General features: G+C 43.2%; 1 protein-coding gene across 3 annotated transcripts in view; it reads right to left on the bottom strand.

Moving 5' to 3' along the window:
• RABGAP1L (RAB GTPase activating protein 1 like) overlaps window positions 1–14567 on the bottom strand; it is a 527154-nt gene extending 512587 nt beyond the window's left edge. For all 3 annotated transcript variants that reach the window (XM_060197904.1, XM_060197905.1, XM_060197906.1), the window contains exon 1: window positions 14455–14567. The gene's annotated coding sequence lies outside the window, so the exon portion shown is untranslated. The remainder of the gene's footprint in view (window positions 1–14454) is intronic.
• Between the last annotated feature and the right edge of the window lie 3256 nt (window positions 14568–17823).

Consider the following 17823-nt stretch of genomic DNA (forward strand, 5'->3'; position numbering starts at 1 on the left):
AAGATAAACTTACTACAGAGAAACCAACTATTTAAGGAAATACATGCTAACCACTAGGCATTTATATAACACTTTTAGTAGGTCTCAAAATGACAATACATCTTGAAGCACAGACTACACAGGTTATTTTTTTTAAGTTATTATTATATGCCTCTTAAACCTTCAAAATTAAAATTCACAGGTCTGCATACTTTCTAAAAATAATGTTTGTGATTTGCATCCTCTACAGTAGAAGTCTGACTTTAAAACCTGTAATTTTGCTTAATGCCGAAGGTAAGAGCAAAATATAGGTGAGCAGGTGGGCAGATGAAAAATCATTCACTAATACATGTCAAATATCACTTTATGTTTGTATTACCTTCATAACTGTGAATATGTCACAATAGTCTTCAAAGAGCCAAACTATCTTCAGTCATTTGCAAGATAAATTGTACTTTCAAAATGTCCAACCAATAGGTGGGGTGTATGTGTATATATATACATACAAGTGTGTGTGTCCTTAAAAGAATGTTTGCATATTGTGGACGAGCAGTTGTTTATCTTGCCATGTATGGGGCACCAAGTCCCAACATCACATGGAAGCACTAAACTCTCTTCTCTTGCTATCGAAAAAAAAAAAAAAAAAGGCTAGAAAGCAAAGAACTACACATACAACTCTATTGAAAGAAAAAAGATGTGCTTTCCTTAAATTACAGGCATCAACATCACACTTTATACCACAAAAAAAAAAAAAAAAAGTTAGGGGCCAGCAAAATAGATAGCTGAGGTATAGCTGCTTTTGCAGTGAGTCCTGGGTTTGAGTCCAGCCCCACCATATTGAAGGACATTTCATGCAGTGGTTTCCTTCTCTCGTGTGTGCGCTCTCCCTCTACCCACCCCTCCTCTGAAAACCAGCCTGGAGTGGTGATGTTTTGCAGACAACCAAAAAGTTAAAAATAAGAATAATAGTGGTCCAAGAGGTGGCTCAGTGATAAAGCTTTGGACTCTCAAGCATGAGGTCCTGAGTTCAATACCCGGCAGCACATGTACCAGAGTGATGTCTGGTTCTTTCTCTCTCCTCCTATCTTTCTCATAAATAAATAAAATCTCTAAAAAAAATTATTAAAAAATAATAAAAGAATAATAATATACACACACAGCAGAAACTTTGGAAGAATTGTAATAAACTCAGTTTGTTAAGATTAATAGATCTTTCCTGCTCCATACCACCTCAGAACCCCTTTGATGCCCCTCCCAAAAAAAAAAAAAAAAAAAACAGGTTTTGCTAAAATGGTTAGTACTTTGTTCAAGTGCCATTAAGGTATCTGTGACATACTGTATCTCAACTCTTAACATGCTACCTGGCATCTACTATCTTGTGAGTAAACTTCTAAAAAAAACAGGACCACTTAGTTTAATACACTTAAATAGGGAGTCAGGCAGTAGCACAGTGGGTTAAGCACACATGGCAGAAAGCGCAAGAACCGATGGAAGAATCCCGGTTCAAGCCCCCGGTTCCCCACCTGCAGGGGGGATTGCTTCACAAGTGGTGAAACAGGTCTGCAGGTGTCTATCTTTCTCTCAACCTCTCTGCCTTCCCCTCCTCTCTCCATTTCTCTCTGCCCTATCCAACAACGATGACAACAATAAAAGAAGGGCAACAAAAAGGAATAAATATTTTTTTAAAAAAATACACTTAAATAAATGAGAAAACTATGGCAAAGCACAGAGTTCATATTTATTTTCAAAACAAGCATCACCCCAAAAATTATTTTGCAGCCAGTCAAAAGTGGCCCTGCTTTTCAACCAGTTATTTACTATGGCAACTTCTTATACCAAGATTACCAAAATTTTCCACACACTTCAGCGATGAGCTGTTGAATACTCTCTGTATGTGTGGTTTCCTGGGCAACACTAGAAAAGGGCTTTTACCTTTGCAGAACTGGTGGGTCAAAAAAAAAGTAAAGCTGTAGTGTTATTGTAAGTAGAAGCAGTAAATATGAAATCATCAGACAGAAAGCCTTGGGATGCATTGGATCGACCTTCTCGTGGTGCATCCCGTGAGTACCCATTCATTGGGGAAACTGATGATCCTTCCTAGCCGACTGAATCCACATGGATCCCAGTCACTTTCAAAGCCAGCAACAAGCAGCTCCTGACAGCTTTCAACCTAACGCTGTTGACTGGCTACGGAAGAAGGGCAAACGCTAGAAGAAGAAGAAGAAGAACAGAAAGCCTTTAAAACTTCCACCAATACTGGGGAGATAGCATAATAGTTACACAAAGATTTTCATGTCTGAGGTACCAAATATCCCAGGTTCAATCCCCAGCACCACCACAAATCAGTTGAGCAGTGCTCTGGTAAAAAATTAAAAATGAGTAAATAACACTCAGTCATATAGGGTATGAAACACAAGAAACTGGGAGTTCAGTGTAGCGCAGCGGGTTAAGTGCATGTGGCGAAGCACAGGACCAGCATAAAGATCCGGTTCGAGCCCCCAGCTCCCCACCTGCAGGGGAGTTACTTCACAGGTGGTGAAGCAGGTCTGCAGGTGTCTGTCTTTCTCTCCCCCTCTGTCTGCCCCTCCTCTCTCCATTTCTCTCTGCCCTATCCAACAACAACAATAATAAATACAACAATAAAAAACAAGAGCAGCAAAAGGGAAAAAAAAAAAAAAAAAGACACAAGAAACTGAAAGTCAAGGAATTTCTTTCAACAAAAACTCTATAAACTGGCCAGGGAGGTGGTGCCCCCGTAGAGCACAAAACTTGCATGCATGAAGTTCCAGATTCAATTCCAGCACCCCAAGTCTGAGCAGTTTTCTGGTATCTGAAAGCTAGTCAACTCAGGTATGAATCAGTATATACAAATTGCTTTTTTTTTTATTTACAAAAAAGAAACATTGACAAAACCATAGGATATGAGTACAACTCCACACAATTCCCACCACCAGAAACTTCATATCCCATCCCATCCCATCCCCTGATAGCTTTCCTATTCTTTAACCCTCTGGGAGTATGGACCCACGGTCACTATGGGGTGCAGAAGGTGGGAGGTCTGGCTTCTGTACTTGCTTCTCCACTGAACATGGGTATTGACAGGTCAATCCATACTCCCTGTCTGTTTCTTCTCTTTCCCTAGTGGGGAGGGACTCTGGGGAAGTGGAGCTCCAGGACACATGGGTGGGGTTGTCCATCCAGGGAAGTCTGTTTGGCATCATGCTAGCATCTGGAATGTGGTGGCTGAAAAGAGAGTTAACATATAAAGCCAAACAAGTTGTTGACTAATTATGAACCTAAAGGCTGAAATAGCGCAGATGAAGTTGGGGGGAGTCTCCGTTTTGTAGATAGCTAGTAGGCATACTTTAGTTATATTCCAAAAGGCCTGTGTCTATAATAGTTTTTGTTTGTTTAGTTTTTGTTATCCCTGAGCCTGAAATCTGATATGCAGGTGGATCCAAGTTATTGTCTAGGGAGATGATGTCATGGCTGGAAAAAGGACCAGAAAGCTGGATCGGGGAAGAGAGTACCTCCCAAATATGGGAAAGGTATATAAATATTGTTGACTATAAACCCCATCAATTCGATCTGATCTGAGGCCCATACTCAGCTTAGGAGCTTATGTGACCTCTGCATCCCTGTAGATCTTAGCTCACATTCTGTGGTCACAAAATGCTTTTCTACATAAACCAGAACTATCTCCAAAAATTAAGATCCAGGGAGTCGAGCAGTAGCGCAGTGGGTGAAGCACACATGGCGCGTAGTGCAAGGACCGACAGATGGATCCCAGTTTGAGCCCCTGGCTCCCCATCTGCAGGGGAGTCGCTTCACAAGCAGTGAAGCATGTCTGCAGGTGTCTATCTTTCTCTCCCCCTCTCTATCTTCCCCCTCCTCTCTCTGTCCTATCTAACAATGACATCAATAACAACAACAATAACTACAACAACAATAAAAAAACTAGGGCAACAAAAGGGAAAATAAATAAATAAATATTTAAAAAATTAAGATCCAGCCACTTAAAAATCACATTTTGGGGGAGGGGGGGTCAGGCAGTAGCGCAGCGGGTTAAGCAGACATGGGGCAAAACGCAAGGACCGGCACAAACTTACCGGTTCGAGCCCCCGATCCCTACCTGCAGGTGGTGAAGCAGGTCTGCAGGTGCCTAGCTTTCTCTCCCCCTCTGTCTTTCCCTCCTCTCTCGATTTCACTCTGTCCTATCCAACAACAGCGACATCAATAACAACAATAATAATAACAACAATAAAATAAGGGCAACAAAAGGGAAAAAAAATAGTCTCCAGGAGTAGTGGATTCATGGTGCAGACACTAAGCCCCAGTAATAAACCTGGAGGCAAAAAAAAAAAAAATCACATTTTAGAAGCTGCTTTAAAAAAAATTATTCTGCTACTGCCAATTGGTGTTATTTTTTGAATCTGGAGTCAAAGGAGGTCTCGAAACTTTACATCAGGCTCAACCTGACGCTGTTGACTGGCTACGGAAGAAGGGCAAACGCTAGAAGAAGAAGGTGTTATTTGACAAAACAAAAAGCACTGGTATCTCCTTACAAAGAAAGCATTTTTCCTTTCCTAAGTTTTTAGGATTGATGAACTCTGTTTCCCTAGTGTTAATAATTTTCCCTTCAGCTTTTATGTTAAGGATACCTAAGTGTTCTCTAAGTCATATGCTAATCAGAAGCACAGCATTTAATGCATATTTAAAGTAAAGAAGTAAGTGGTCCCAGAGGTGGTGCAGTGGATAAAGCACTGGACTCTAAAGCATGAGGTCCTGAGTTCGATCCCCAGCAGCACATGTATCATGTTCTTTCTCCCTCTCTCTCTCCTCCTATCTTTCTCATTAATAAATAAAATCTTTAAAAAAAAAAAAAAAAAGAAGTAATAGAAGACTCCAAAGACAAAAGTTAAAGATAAGCTGAAGAAGCGAAAACCAGCATTCAAAGTTTTCCATCTGGTACTAAGCGTTGTTCAAAGCATGGTTTTAAAGTCACCTCTTGGGCAGGGAGACAGTTCACCCAATATAGTGAGCAGCACCATAAATGGCACCAGGGGAGCACCATACATAGTGAAATACTGTGCTGTCTCTCCTCTCTATGTACATAAGGTAGAGAATTTAAAATTGGGCCTGAGCTGGGGGAAATAGCTCAACTAGTAGAGCATCAGACTTGAAAGTCTGAAGTTGACAGTTCAACCCTCGGTGCTACACATACCACAGTGATGCTCTGGCTGTTCTCTGTCTAATGTGAAACTCTTGTGTAATACATAAAATAAATCTTTAAACTTGGAAGGTTGCTCAGAGATGTTACACAAGCCTAAGACCCTAGTTCATTCCTCTGAGGAGCATTATTTTTTTTTTTTTTTTTAATTAGGAGCCAGGCAATGGTGCACTCAGTTGATTGCACATGTTACCATACACAAGGACCTAGGTTCAAACCTCTACCCAGTGTCTTGCCAGGGAGAAGTTTCATGAGTGGTGAAACAGTACTACAGGTGTCTTTCTCTCTTCCTCTCTACCTTCCCCTCCCCTTTCAATTTCTCTGTCCTATATAAAAAAAAAAAGGAAAAAAAATGGCCACTGGGAATGGTGGATTTGTGGTGCAGGAATGTGGTGCCCCAGCAATAACCTTGGCAGCAATTAAAAACAAAAATTTTTAACGTCTACCCTTATCCTTACAACTAGAAATAAGCTCTCCCAACTCCCTCTTAACTCTACTAGGGCTTTATCTTTCTCCCTTTACCACAGAATACTTTCTACCCAGTATTATCTTTGTTTACATATTTAACCCCCCACATAAGCATAAAGGCCTCAGGGTCAAAGTTCCAACTTTATCTCTGGTCAAACTGTTTAACACAAGTAGTACATATTAAGTACCCCAACTGCACTATATGAATGTGTTATCAGAGAAATCCACTATAAACAACTCCAGATTAGGAGTCCAGAGAATTAGTTTTGCTAATAACTATTTAACCTGAAAAGATGAAGAAAGTTGACAAAACCAGATGTTTTTGCTATTGCTTAACTACAGACTAGATATAAAACTAATTGTTTTAAAAAAAATCATTAAAACATTAGCTAGGTATAAAAATAATTTATGGGCTTAAAACCCAATCTTTTGATTTTTGCTTGTTGCAATGCCAGGGTTTCATGCATGTATGATCCCACTGCTCTTGGGCTGATTTGTTCATCTTTTTTTATTTCAGAGAAGGAGAGAGAAACAACATTGCTCCCCCATCCATGAAGCTTCCCCTGGTTGACTGTGCTGTTGATTATGACAGGACTTGAACCTAAAGCTCCATACTTGGTAAGGTGAACTGTCTATAAAGTGAGCTATCTCCCAGCCGTCCATCACTGTTTCTAAGTAAATAAAGTAGAAGAGAAAATATTGACGTGTACTGTAAGCAGTGGAATGCTGTCTAATGTTTAACAGCTGTCTGGGAGTAGGGGCATGGGGTGCTCTTAACAGTGCCATTTACTAACTAATCTTATGTAAAAACTACCAAGATCAATTTTAGGCTATCAACATATTATCACTGAGCATGGAACTAGTTGGGAAGTGACAGACACAGTGGTCATTTTGAGGCAGCTCCTGTAAGGTCCTAAAAAATTAGAACTATTTCACCAAACTTTAATTTCAATTTTGTGTGCACAAGTGCTCCTGCATGCACGCTAAACAGGTGTATAAATTTTCTGGTCCGTTTTGCTTTTGTCTTTTTTTGCCTTCAGGGCTCAGTGCCTGTACTACCAAGCCACTGCTCCTGGCAGTAATTTTTTCCTTCTTCCAACTCCTCTTCTTCTTTTTTAATTGGACAGGACAGAGAGAAATTGAGAGGGGAGAAGGGGACAGAAAGGGAGAAAGATAGACACCTGCAGACCTGCTTCGCATCCCCCTGCAGGTGAGGAGCCAGAGGCTCCAACGTGGATCCTTGTGTGGATCCCAGTATTTAGTACTACATGTATGTTTAACCTGGTGCATCACCGCTCATCCCCCTCTAAAATGTTTTTAATATGAATTACAGTCAAAACAATAAATTAGCAAATGCAGATCAGACAATGTCCTTGCCTCTTCCTTTTGTACTACAGCCTCTACCAATAGACTTTTTTTTTATCTTTAAAAAATGAAAGTAGTGTTGAATGTAAAACATTAATTCCCCAATAAAGAAATAAATTTTTTTAAAAATGAAAGTAGGCGGTCGGGTGGTAGCACAGCAGGTTAAGCGCACCTGGCACAAAGCACAAGGACCAAAGCGCAAAGACCGGCCTAAGGATCCCAGTTCTAGCCCCCAGCTCCCCACCTTCAGGGGAGTCACTTCACAAGCGGTGAAGCAGGTCTGCAGGTGTCTATCTTTCTCTCCCCCTCTCTTCCCCTCCTCTCTCAATTTCTCTCTGTCCTATGCAACAACGACGACAACAATGATAGTAAGCACAACACCAATAAACAACCAGGGCCACAAAAGAGAAAAAATGGCCTCCAGGAGCAGTGGATTCCTTACTGTAGGCACCAACCCCCAGCAATAACCCTGGGGGCAAAAAAACAAAGTAACTGGGGCCAGGTGGTGGCACATCTGGCTGAGCGCAAGGACCCATGTTCAAACCCCAGCCCCCACCTGCAGGGGGAAAGCTTTACAAGTGGTGAAGTAATGTTGCAGGTATCTCTTTGTCTCTCTCCCTCTCAATTGCTGGCTGTCTCTATCAAATAAATAAAGATATTAGAAAATGAAAGTAACTGATAACTATTGATATCATGAGAAGGCAAATTACAGGGAGTAAAAATTTGACTAAATTCTTTACCAGAATTCAGTTTTTGAAATGAATTAGAAGCAGGTAGTACTGTCTGAATTTAGCCGAGGTAAAGGAAAAACCAGCACAAAAAAATCATTATATTTGATATTCTGGGGGGGAATCAGGCTCTTATTTTTTTTTAAAAAACTTTCTTACATAACTTCTTTGTTTCTTATTTAAGCTTGCTACAGTGGGTAAGGTAGAGGAAGTTTCTTGAATATATTTTTGGCTGTACTGTCTATCACAACAACATAGTCTGTAGCCAGATTTCTCTGAGTGTTAATAAAAAATTGTGTTTTCTATTTTTAAGGCTATTTAGAAAACAAGAAGACTCAAACTTCAAATATAAAAATAATCTTAGCCCCAATACAACTCCAAAGCCACTGACTGACTATATGCCTAGAAGTTTCCCAGGAAAATCCCCAGAAATACACCCAAAAACACAAAAAGTTCACAAGAGATCAGCACAAACATAAATGTTATAGTCAACAATCACCTCCAATCTGTTGAGTCTAATACAGAAAGTAAATGAAGTATGAAAGGAGAATGTTGAGATACAAGTTCTGCTTTATTCCATTCCACTAGGCCCATCAAAGGTCACATACTTAATTCTCACCTTTATTTTTATTAATTTTTATTTATTTATTTATTATTTTTTAACCAGAGCACTGTCAGGTCTGGCTTATGGTGGTACGGGAGATTGAACCTGGGACTTTGGCATGAGTCTGTTTGCATAACCATTATGCTATCTACCCTCTGCCCATATTTTTAAATTTTTTTTAAGAATTTACTTATGTATTCATAAGAAAGACAGGGGAGAGAGAGTAAGAACCAGACATCACTCTGGTACATGTGCTACCAGGGATTGAACTCGGGACCTCATGGTTGGGAATCCATCGCTTTATCCACTGTGCCATCTCCCACACCACCTTAATTCTCATCTTTAAATGCAAGCCATGTAATGAAAAATTATTCCTCACCCTGAAAAGAGTAAAGTCAAGCATTGGCCTTCTCTGAGTTCACAATATTAAACCTCATATACATATACATATACATATATATATACATATACATATATATATATGTATATCTTTATATTTATTTTCCCTTTTGTTGCCCTTGTTTTTTATTGTTGTTGTAGTTATTATTGTTGTTATGGCTGTCGTTATTGTTAGATAGGACAAAGAGAAATGGAGGGAGATGGGGAAGACAGGAGGAGAGAAAGATAGACACATGCAGACCTGCTTCACCGCCTGTGAAGCAACTCCCCTGCAGGTGGGGAGCCCAGGGGCTGGAACCTGGATCCTTGTGCTTCGCGCCATGTGCACTTAACCTACTACCCTACTGCCCGACTCCCAATAAACCTCTTCTTATGAGGGACGGGGTGATGGCACATCTGGTAGAGCACACAAGTAAGTTACCAGGTTCAAGCCACTGGACCCCACCTACAGTAGAGAAGCTTCAGGAGGATGAAGCAGTGCTGCAAGTGTTTCTCCTTTCTATATCTGTCCCTCATTCACTATCAAAAACAGAAAGAAGAAAAAGAAATGGCCACCAGAAGAAGTAGAGTTGTGAAGGCACCAAGGCCCAGCAGTAACCTTGGTAGCAAAAAATAACGATAGATATGTTTTTAAAAAAAAAAAAGAAAGAAAGAAAGGCAAAGTCCCAAGTTCAATCCCCTGCACCACTGTAAACCAGAGCTGATCAGTGCAATGGTAAAAAAAAAAAAGAAGAAGAAGAAGGAGGAGGAGGAGGAGGAGGAGGAGGAGGAAGAGGAGGGGGGGGATGGGGAGCACACTGGGTTAAACACACAGTTTGAAGCTCAAGGACCCACACAGGATCCCAATTCAAGCCCCCAGGTTGGCTTCACAAGCTATAAAGCAGGTCTGCAGGTATCCATCTTTCTCTCCCCTTCTCTATCTCCCCCTCCTCTCTCAATCTGTCTCTGTCCTATCCAATAAAACTTTAAAAATGGGAAAAAAATAGTCTCCAGGACTATCCGTAGATTCATGGTGCAGGCACAGAGCCCCAGCAACATCCCTGGAAGCAAAAAAAAAAAAAAAGAGAGAGAGAGAGAGAAAGAGGAAGGAAGAAAAGAAAAAGAACTGGGCATGTTTTATCTTTTTTTTTTTTCTTCTCTTTATCAGAGCACTACTCAACTCTGGCTTACAGTGGTATAGAAGATTGAACCTGGGACTAAGAGTCTCAGGAATGAGAATCTTCTTGCATAACCATTATGCTTTCTTCCCCACCCTGGCATGTTTTATTTATCTTAACTCATGATAATAATAATAATAATAATAAGACTGTGGTTCAGGAGGTGGCGCAGTAATAGGGCTTTGGACTCTCAAGCATGAGGTCCTGAGTTCAATCCCTGGCAGCACATGTGCCAGAGTGATGTCTGGTTCTTTCTCTCTCCTCCTATCTTTCTCATTAATAAACAAATAAAATCTTTTTTTAAAAAAAACTATCTTTAAAAGGAATCCCAGGGAGTCAGGCGGTAGTGCAGTGGGTTAAGCGCAGGTGACACAAAGCTCAAGGACCAGCATTAAGGATCCCGGTTAGAACCCCGGGCTCCCCACCTGCAAGGGAGTCGCTTCACAAGCAGTGAAGCAGGTCTGCAGGTGTCTCTTTCTCTCCCCCTTTCTGTCTCCCCCTCCTCTCTCCATTTCTCTCTGTCCTATCCAACAATGACATCAATAACAACAATAAGAACTACCACAACAATAAAAAACAAGGGCAACAAAAAATGGAATAATAAATAAATAAATATTTTTAAAAATTAAAAAAAAGAAAGAAAAATCCCTGAGCTCTCTTAGCAGTTAACGGAGGTTGGACGAGCGTTGGGAAGCCAGTCACCCTTAGACTGACAGGCTGACCTATTTATATAAGGAAAGAGCTATAGATATTACAACTTATTAAAACTTGTAGAGAGGTTAGGAAAAGCTCACTCACCCTTTATAGTGTACCTCACCTTGAGTGATGGCCCCAAGTTTAAACCCTGCCCCAGATAAGAGTACAACAGACAGCACCACAGACGGTGGAGAAGTGTCTCCTCTCTTTCGCTCTCTCCTCTCAGTCTTTCTCCCTATCTGAAACAAAATTAAAATAATTTCTGAGCCTAGGAATTCCATAGGCTACAGTATGGACCTCATCCTCCAAAAATCCTCTATCCAATCATAATCATCCCCACCCCAAAATAGAGTCATTCCAGTTCTACAACCTCAATATAAGAAATGTTTGCTACTTAGCTACTACTCTCCTTAAAGTTAATTTCCAGAAGTCTCTCACTTTTTTTTCATTGCTACAAAAGAATGGAGGGAGGAGTCGGGTGGTAGCGCAGAGAGTTAAGTGCAAGTAGCGCAAAGCTCAAGGACCGGAGTAAGGATCCCAGTTCGAGCCCCAGCTCCCACCTGCAGGGGAGTCGCTTCACAAGCAATGAAGCAGGTCGGCAGGTGTCTATCTCTCTCTCTCCCTCTATCTTTGTCTTCCCCTCCTCTCTCCATTTCTCTCTGTCCTATCCAACAATGACAACATCAATAATAACTACAACAATAAAACAAGGACAACAAAAGGGAATAAATAATTTTTTTTTAAAGAATGGAGGGAAAAGGGATTTTCAATTGTAATGAGATGCATCATCTGAGTTGGAATAAATATACAGTAATTGAACAAGTTTAAGTTTGGATTAAGGCAAAGATACACACACACATATATATGCCACTAGGGTTATCACTGTTCAGTACCTGCATGAGTCTGTGTTCCATAACCATTTATTTTTTTCAGATAGGAAGTGGGAGGACCACAGCACTAAAGCTTCCTCTAATTCACAGGTAAATGGGCTAACCCCTGAGTTGAGCACATAGCAAAGCAGCACACTAAGTGAGCCATTTTACAGGACCTATTTTTCCCTTTCTCTCCCTCTCTCTCTTTCGTGTGTGTGTGTGTGTGTGTGTGTGTGTGTGTGTGTGTGTGTGTGAAGGTATGAAGCAATGAGAGATACAGAGATACCTGAAGTACTGCTCCACCACTCATAAAGTTCCCTGCCGGCAGGTGAGGACTAAGGGCTTGAACCCAGGTCCTCAAGCATAGTAACGTGTGCTCTATCAGGTGAGCTGACACGCAGTCACCTACACTATGGGAGAAAATTTAAGTACAGATTTTCAAGTTGTTTTTTTTTTTGTAATTGTTGTCGTTATTGGATAGGACAGAGAGAAATGGAGAGGGGAGGGGAAGACAGAGAGGGGGAGAGAAAGATAAGACACCTGCAGACCTGCTTTACCACTTGTAAAAAGACTCCCCTGAAAGTGGGTGGGGCTCGAACTGAGATCCTTAAGCCCGTCCTTGCTTTGCGCCACATGCACTTAACCTGCTGCACTACCACTCGACTCCCAAAGTACAGATATTCAAAGTCATAAATTTAGAATTGGTGAACTGATAAACATGATAAAACCTGGTTCCACATCTAATAAAATTCTGCCATTAAAATAAAAACAACATATTCAGCAGAGTGAAAGGAAATTATCTGAATGATACAAATGCTAAATGAAAAAATTCTCAGACTATCTTAACTACTATACACAGAAATTCAGATCAAATAACTGAGATGGGGGTGGGAAACCTTTATTTACAGGCACATCTTCTGATGTTGATATATTCATCGCATGTCCCAGAAATAGTGGAAATTACCACCCTGCTTCCAACTTTGTATAATATAATGTAAGCTATATATAATGTTCACATGTAAGTATTATCCTAACAGATCCACTTTTTCCCATATGCCATATTAATTTATAACACCAGAATACATTTTGTACTATTTTTTTTAAAAAAACAGGACTGGGGACAGCCCGATGGTTATTCAAATGACTTTCATGGCCTTTCAGCCCAATGGTTATTCAAATGACTTTCATGCAAGGACTTGGGTTCAACCCCTCCACCCATCGCGCGCGCGCGCGCACACGCGCGCGCGCACACACACACACACACACACACACACACACCGCTGCAAGGGGGGTGGCGCTTCAGAAGCGGCAAAGCAAGTCCACAGGTGTCTCTCTACCTCTGTCCCTCTCCCCCTCAATTTCTCTGTCTTATTATAAAAAAACAAGTAAATGTGGTCTGGGAGGTGGCACAGTGGATAAGGCATCAGACTCTCAAGCATGAGGTCCCTAGTTCAACCCCCGGCAGCACATGTACCAGAGTGGTGTCTGGTTCTTTCTCTCTCCTCCTATCTTTCTCATTAATAAATAAGTAAAATCTTGGGGAAGGGGAACAACAAGTAAATAGGGAGTCGGGCAGCAGCACAGCAGGTTAAGTGCACGTGGCACAAAAGCGCAAGGACCAGCACAAGGTTCCTGGTTCAAGCACCCATCTCCCCACCTGCAGGAGAGTCGCTTCACAGGCGGTGAAGCAGGTCTGCAGGTGTCTGTCTTTCTCTCCTCCTCTCTGTCTTCCCCTCCTCTATTTCTCTCTAAAATAAATAAATAAATAAACAAGTAAATATAATTCAATTAGTGGATTAATTTTAAAACAATCTAATAAGCAGCTAGCTACCCGCCTACCATCACGTACAAGAGCACAGATCTTGCAGTCCATTCACAGGCAGCGCTGAAATCTATCAGGCCAGCCCAACTTCTCCTTCCAAAAGTGGAGTGGGCTTGGTGTTTCCCTTCAACTGAATGAAACCCGCGATTCCGCAAATACCTATTCTGCTACATTTCCCTGGGAATTTCTGAGACTTCGGAGAACACACACCCTACCGCCCTGGGATCCTAACTGAACCCTGCCTGTCTACACCCCCGCCGCCGCCGCCGCCACCGCCGCCCTCGCCCGGCTGCACCCCCGTCACCTCCGCGGCCCCAGTGCACCGCCCAGGCGGCCGGGAGCTCGGTGCGGTTTCGCTCGTCGTCGGGACTCACTGCGCCCGCGGGCCCCAGGGGCCGGCAGTCAGCTCAGGGACCCGGCACCCTGGACAGGGGCTCGCCCGGCGCTGCCGGCAACGGGCGGGGCCAAGCTCCCGGCGGGATGCGGCCGCCACCCTGACTCGCCCGCGGGTCAGCACCCCTGGGGTCGCACGCCCCCCCGGCCCGCCGACCCGGTCGGGACTCAGCTGAGGGCGGCCACCGCTACCCGCCCCAGAGGATGCCACTCGCCGGGCCCCCACGGAGTCCCCACCGGCTCAAGTGACCCGAGTCCCGAGAGCCCGGTCCCCCACCTCAGCGAGTCGAGTCCCCAGTCCCGCACAGGTAAGGGTCGCCCGCCCGTCCAGCCCCGTCAAGCCCCGAGGCGAGGACGCCCGAGTCCCCCGCACGCCCCTCACCGAGTGCCTCCATCTAGGCGACGGAAGCCCACCCCGTCCAGCCCCTATGAGGGGAATCGACCCGCCCCGTCCAAAAGTGGGGAGATCAGAGATCCCCGTCAGTCCAGTGAGGGGCGCCCAGTCTCCGTGCGGTCCGGGTGAGGGCGCCAGAGCCCCGCGTCCGGCCCAGGTCAGGGGAGCCCCCCGGCCGGCCCAGGTGAGGCCGCCCCGTCTCCGAGACGCGGGAGCCACCTCCCCAAGGCCCCCCAGTCCGGCCCGGCCCGCCTCTAGGCCCGTCCGCAGTTCCGGCCCGTCCGGCCTTGCGGTGGCCTCCCTGCTCCCCTCCTCTGCGCTCCCCTCCTCTGCGCTCCCCTCCTTACCGCCGGCCCCGGAGCCTCAACCAGTTCGGCGCCCGTCTGTCCGCGGCGCCCCGGGAGGCGGGAGGCGGCGGGCGCGCGGAGGCGACACGGCGCAGGAAGAGCCCGGGGAGGACGGGGGCGCGCACGTCAGACCCAGGGGCGCCGTGCGCGCTCCCGATGACGGGCCGCCCTCCCGGCCACGGAGGCGCGCGTTCCCGCCTGTCCTGACAGACTGAGGACAGCCTTGGCGTCCCCGCAGCTTCCAAAAGGGATCATCGGACAATCTCCAGTTTACTGAGTTCTCAGGTTTTCTCAGTTTGGGATGATTGGGTGCTCTTTGCCCATAAACCTGGTTAACAATTTTTTTCTCTTTAAGATTTTTAAAAATGTTTTAAAGTCTATTGACTGGTTAATAAGAAACATCCCAGAGGATCACTCCTCATATCTTCTGCCGGGGGTAAAACTCAAGATCTCATACTTGCAAGTCCTGTGCTCTACCACTTAGCCACCTCTACTCACTACTGTCACTTTAAGATTGGTTTAATATTTATTTTATAAAAGAGCAGAGCACCTTTCAAATCTGGCATATGCATCACTGGCTATCAAACCCAGAACTCACATGTGAAAGTGCATTCTTCCTAACTGAGCCACCTCCCCAGCTACTATTTTACATCTTTTGTTTCTTTTATAAAGATTTTTCTTTTTTTCTTTTTTTTTTCCCACTTCACAAGAGAAAAAAGAGTTTTGCCTGAGAGCTAGTGACTAACCAAAGCACCACTATAGTACATGGAGCATCTAGGTTGGAACTGGCCTGGTTTACAATTGTTTTGTTTTGTTGCTGCAGGTATCCAATGCAGGGTCGCCTCCATGAAAGGTATACACTTCCACTGAGCTGCTCCCTAGTTTTGCTTTTAAAGCCTAGAAGTTCATTCTCATGGAGACCACTAAAATAATACAGTCCTGGGAGTCCTGGGTTAAGCATACGTGGCGCAAAGCGCAAGGACCGGCGTAAAAATCCTGGTTCGAGCCCCCGGCTCCCCACCTGCAGGGGAGTCGCTTCACAAGCGGTGAAACAGGTCTGCAGGTGTCTTTCTCTCTCCCTCTCTGTCTTCCCCTCCTCTCTTGATTTCTCTCTGTCCTATCCAACAACAACAATAAAACAAGAAGGGCAACAAAAGAGAATAAATAAATATTTTTTAAAAACCTAAAAATAAAAAATACAGCCCTAATAGTAGGTGTAGTGTCTCCTTTCTGTATCTCTTTGGAGGTGTCCTGTGTGCTTGGGAAACTTCCTTGTGGGGATTTTCTTCCCTTTCTCTGGAGAAATTACTAGTAGGGATTTGACAAGAAAGTACTAAGCAACTATATGATTTAGGTAAAGAAACATGTCCTCATGTGCATCCTTTGTTATCCTTTTTTAAAAATTATTTATTTATTTATTTATTCATGAGAAAGGAGGAGAGAACTAGACATCATTAGTACATGTGCTGCCAGGGAGGGATGGAACTCAGGACCTAATTGTTGAGAATCCACTGTACCACCTACCAGATCAACATCCTTTATCATCCTTTAGGGTAATAAATTTGGGGATACAAACTACAGTAAGCCAACTATTTTTCCTCTCTGAGCATTGTACTGGTCCTAGAACTGTGAATACTGTCTTTCCTAGAATATGTAGCCAGAAATGAATTGTAAATTTTCTGAATTCCCTCAGCTCCTCATTTCCATTATCAAGATAAATCTATGCAGTGTTTTTTCTTCATTCATTTTTATATCTTCCACAACACCTAGCAGAATGCCTGATTTATAGAAAATACTCTATAAATTTTATTGCATAAGTAAAATTATAGTGCAGCAAGTTAAGTGTGTGCCAGAAGTTTTTTTTTTTTTAAGTTCTACAAAGCTGTCCTTTGTTTAAAATTCTTCCTTTTGGGACCTAAGAGATAACATAGTAGTTATGCAAAGGAACTCTTGTACCTGAGGCTTCAAAGCCCCCAAGGTCAATCCCCCATACTCCCAAAAGGCAGAACTGAGCAATGTTTTGGTTAAAAATAATAATAATAGTTGTTCTTATTATTATTATTAAAAGTAAAAAAAAAAAGTCTGTGTGTTTCCTCAGAGCACTCCTCAGCTCTGGTTAATGGTAGTACTAGGAACTAGACCTGGCATCTCAGAACTTCAGGTATGAAAATCTTTTAAAATATATACAATAGGGAGTCAGGCGGTAGCGCAGCGAGTTAAGTGCTCATGGTGCAAGGACCTGAATAAGGATCCCTGTTCAAGCCCCCCAGCTTCCCACCTACAGGGAAGTCACTTCACAAGCGGTGAAGCAGGTCTGCAGGTGTCTATCTTTCTCTCCCCTCTCTGTCTTCCCCATCTCTCTCCATTTCTCTCTGTCCTATGCAACAATGACAACATCAATAACAACAATAATAACTACAACAATATATATATATATATAGTTCCACACTGTCCCCACCACCAATATCCTGTGCCACCCACCACAAGTTTGCTATTTTTTAAGAATACAAAATAATAGTTGGAAAAGAATTATTATTTATTTAAATTTTATTTTTTTTATTTTTTTGAGAGAGATGCAGAGAGAAACATCAGAGCCCTGCAGGGGATTGAACCTGGGATTTAGGAGCCTCAGGCATGAGAGTCTGTTTGCATAACCATTATGTTGTCTCCCCCGCCCAGAAAAGAATTATTTTTTGGACAATGTAAAGAAATTATTTTTAAAAAGAAGAACTGTTTTGTTTGTTTGTTTGTTTGTTTTGCAGCCCCAGAGTTGGTGCAGTGGGTAATGTTGACCCTATAGGCATGAGGTCCTAAATTCAACCCTCTACACCACATATGCTAGAACGATGCTCTGTTTCTCTTATCTCTCTCTTTCTCGTTGATAAATAGATGTTTTTAAAATATCTAAATTTGCGGGAGTCGGGCTGTAGCGCAGCGGGTTAAGCACAGGTGGCGCAAAGCACAAGGACCGGCATAAGGATCCCGGTTTGAACCCCGGCTCCCCACCTGCAGGGGAGTCGCTTCACAAGCGGTGAAGCAGGTCTGCAGGTGTCTATTTTTCTCTCCTCCTCTCTGTCTTCCCCTCCTCTCTCCATTTCTCTCTGTCCTATCCAACAACGACAACAACAATAATAATTACAACAATAAAAAAAGGGCAACAAAAGGGAATAAATAAAATAAATATTTAAAATATATATATCTAAGTTTGCAATGTAAAGGGGGCAGGCGGTAGCACAGCAGGTTAAGCACACTTGACGCAAAGCGCAAGGACTCCTGTAAGGATCCGGTTGGAGCCTCCAGCTCCCCACCAGTAAAGCAGGTCTGCAGGTGTATGTCTTTTTCTCCCCTCTCTGTCTTCCCTTCCTCTCT

Source organism: Erinaceus europaeus, chromosome 9 (genome assembly GCF_950295315.1).
Source record: "Erinaceus europaeus chromosome 9, mEriEur2.1, whole genome shotgun sequence".
Classification (NCBI taxonomy): domain Eukaryota; kingdom Metazoa; phylum Chordata; class Mammalia; order Eulipotyphla; family Erinaceidae; genus Erinaceus; species Erinaceus europaeus.